Here is a 4,365-nt window from a genome sequence, read left to right as displayed (position 1 = left end):
ATACAGTGAGTGCATGCAATTTAATATGAACTTTATATAATAGCAATAAAGCTCAAATTGATTCTACTATTGATTTTAGTTAGAAAACGTTTGTATGAGTAAAGGAAAAGGGCTGTTTTTAGGGTTTTCCCGGCGATTATTCGATTTTTTCTCGCCGTAAGAGCAATCCTTGGACTTCCACGAACATTTTAAAAAAATAATGGGCCAAATTGGTTCAGGCGTTGTTGAGTTATGCGTTTACCAACACATTTTGTATATATATATATATATATATATATATATATAATTATGTATCTGCAAATATTTACGGACAATAAATGCAGTTACTGTTATTTTTCGCTAACAGTTCATCTTGTTCGTGGCCGCAAAACTTATTATTGTGGTAATAAATGGTTTAATTAATTCCAATCGCGTATTACACGTTGAATTAATTAAAGAATGCCGTCCAGTCCACTACTAATGGACATTTGAATAGTCTCACGTAGAAAATACATATTTAACGGTCTTTGAAATATAAAATATGCACTCTGGAGAAGATCAAATTGGGGCAAATAGTCGTCTAGTATTGTAAAATCTTCTCTGTTATCACATTGTTCCTTTTCTAGGTAAAACAAATCTCTTACTCAAGAGCAAGTTGCCCCAATTCAGGCGCCTGGTGGACGATCTCCGTCGTGGTCAATCAGGAGAGCGCCCCATCAAAGCAGGAGACCTCCAGGGCTTCTGGGACCTGATCAGCCTGGAAATCAGTGAAGTTGATGAAAGGTTTGAGAATATCCAGAAACGTAAATCAACAAGCTGGGCTCCATTGGAAACCAAGACTATAGAGACTCCTCCGAAGAAAGTTGAGAAGCTTAAGAATGGTGTTGATAAAACCGATGCAGCCAAAGGTAAAAATTTTGATCATCTTCGAAGTGCAGCCAAGCAAAGGTTGGCTTTGGCCAAGGCAAAGATGCAGGAGAACATGAAAAACAACCAGGAGGAGTCGAAGGAGAATGGACAGATTCAGTGCAATGTATCGTGTACAGCCAAAGAGAGGGATTTTGAGAGGCTCTCGATATGTTGAATTTGGATGTTAAGATTAATTTGTTGACTTTAGAGTTGTTTAATAGTATTCACAGTGTGTGTACAGATATAGAGTAATTGTGAATTGCAAGGGAGAATATAATTATATTTATTATGATACATATTAATGGTTTGTGCTCATCATGCAAGTAATCATCAAGCTAAATCATCTTATCTACTTTTATTAACAAATCTTTTGCGTGTGTGATCAAATAATTTAACCTATTCATTTATCCAACAATCATGAAATTAATTAATCATTTATAAGTATTTGAAACCTAATCGAATGTATTAGACTAGACGATGATATAAGTCTCTAATATTTATTTAAGTTTTAATCATAATTAATTTAATCACAAACATTTTGCCCAAAGATTTTATGTTTTTATTATTAAATCTTGTACCATTTGGTCATGGACTTATTTAGAATATTTTTTGTATCAAGAATATAATAATTGAATATAATAAATATATATATATATATATATATATATAACATATCAATATATATATATATATAATATATCAAATTAAGTCTTTGACCAAATCGTATATCATGCATTTATATAAATAATATTCATACGAATACTTTTCATCAATTATGTAGTTAATAATTTATTTAATCCTAGTTTTAATATTAATTTATATATGAAGTGTTTGATAATTTAAATAGCTTGTGGCATGATGGCTTTTTTTATATCTTGCAATATTATTACTTAATTAGATGATAATTTCTAATTAGTAAACAAGACACAAAACTTTTTAATATAATATTTATATCACTTTGTAATGTTATTTATATTTATTATATATATACATTATTTATAAAATATACACAAATATATATATATATATATATATATATATATTTATTATAACAGTTGAATACTCATTAAGATTTAAGTATATATTTATATATTTAAGCCCAGTATTAAGTAAAAAATAGATTTTCAAAATTAATTTATTCTAATTGAATCAAAATATTGTGTGCAATGTAAATTAAAAGTACAAATATTAATATTATTAAACATAAAAGTATTTATATATATGCAGAAAAACCTCGTTAAGACAATTTCTTGAATGAGATATGAGTATTATATGTTTTAACGTGGGAGAAATCGTATTAAGCATAATTGTCTTAAGAGAGTTCTACTGTATATATACATTTTGTGAAGATTGTGCCTTTAGAATAATAATTATGCACAAAAATCAATTTTTGCATTATGGTTTTCACTTTGATCACTTGATAAAATGTCTTGACATAATTTAATGTTAGTTTTGTTTTCTTATTTATATTTGAATAAAAAATATTTAAACTTCTGTACGCTTGTCATGTATTGAATATTTATATATATATATATATATATATATATATATATATATTGCTTTATTTATTCTATTTCAGTCTGTTACAATAATATGATAACGTTCGCGCCTTTTTAATATGCTAATTCGCGAATGACGCAATTCTTAAATTTGGACAATGGAACAGAAACACACATACACGTTGATGATCTTCTAAAAGATTATTATGACTCAAATGTGACATTATAATTATTGTCACGGAGCGTGACGACCATGACGACCGTGACCCACCTCCGGAATTTATTTAATTAATTATAAAATAACCAGTGGATTAGCTAAGCCATATATAATCATGTATAAATCAGTATATAAATCCGTGGAAAGTAATCCATGGATTTAACTTGATATCATATTCAAATTTATATATACGCCGTTTGTATATTTCCCTTGTCGTTGATGAACTGTCAAACGTTCGGCGACGGTGGCGCCATCTAACACAGAACCATATGAACCCGGTAGTCACTACGTAGTTCCTCACGAACTGGGAACAATTTTACATAGAGGCGCTGCAAGCAATCGCTTTAGGAACATAGGAATCTTATTGGATTTCTTGATACCCTATTATATATAATTATGGTCTCTGCTTAGAAGTCATATCAATATATACATTTATATATCCAATTTTCATACAAACTAAAGCAGCTAGTATATATATAATCATGTATAAATCGATATATACATTTATATATCCATTTCCCATACAAACTAGAGCAGCCAGTATATATATAATCATGTATAAATCGATATATACATTTATATATCCAATTCCCATAGAAACTAGGGCAGCTAGTATATATATAATCATGTATAAATCGATATATACATTTATATATCCATTTCCCATAAAAACTAGAGCAGCTAGTATATATATAATCATGTATAAATCGATATATACATTTATATATCCATTTCCCATACAAACTAGAGCAGCCAGTATATATATATATAATCATGTATAAATCGATATATACATTTATAAATCCAATTCCCATACAAATTAAGCTAGGTAGTATATATATAATCATGTATAAATCAATATATACATTTATATATCCAATTCTCATACAAACGGGGCCAGCTAGTATATATATAATTTTGTATAAATTGAACAACTGTCAATCGTTCGACGACGGTGACGTCATCTAACACAGAACCATATGAACCCGGTAGTCACTACGTAGTTCCTCACGATTTGGGAGCAATTTTGCATAGAGGCGCTGCATGCGCTACACTTATTGAAAATACGGCGGGATTTTTAAACAGTTGTAAATATTCGTAAATAAATCCACGGTTTTCATGGATAATAGATAGTGAAATTAGAATGTAAGAATTGAAATAAACTTCAAAAATCCATGAGTAGTTGTTCACGCATAAAATAATATAACAATACCAATAATATATAGTAATGATAAGAGGTAATTAAAAAAGACAATAAAAAATAATTAGAGATAATAAAAAAAAAACATAAACACTCTTATGAAAAAATCTTATGAGAGTTAAATATAAATAAAATATAGTTTTATTATATATAATATAAAATATATTTGTACACAAACTGATCTATATTACAAACTTGTTTATATCTAGTTTACATTCCATACATAAACTGTAATTCATATATATATATATATATATATATATATATATATATATATATATATATATATATATATATAAAATTAGAAATACGATTTCAAAATAGGAATTGTAAGGTTAAATACCCCCTCCCCTGGAGCACATTTTTATATATATAAAAATTATTGCACAACATGTAAAATTAATACTAGTGTTGTCCTGTCATGTGAAAGGACATGATGTTATTAAAATTATTAAATTAATATTGTACTTTAGTTATATATATATTGAATTTAAAGTAAATATTATCAGAAACTATATATAATAACAGGAACTATCTATAATAACAGGATTTGAATCAAG

Source organism: Ctenocephalides felis, unplaced genomic scaffold (genome assembly GCF_003426905.1).
Source record: "Ctenocephalides felis isolate EL2017-DRISC unplaced genomic scaffold, ASM342690v1 CF-g0.4_SCAFFOLD_01170, whole genome shotgun sequence".
NCBI classification, from domain to species: domain Eukaryota; kingdom Metazoa; phylum Arthropoda; class Insecta; order Siphonaptera; family Pulicidae; genus Ctenocephalides; species Ctenocephalides felis.
The sequence above is the reverse complement of the archived record's forward strand: the minus strand, read 5'-3'. Positions refer to the sequence as shown.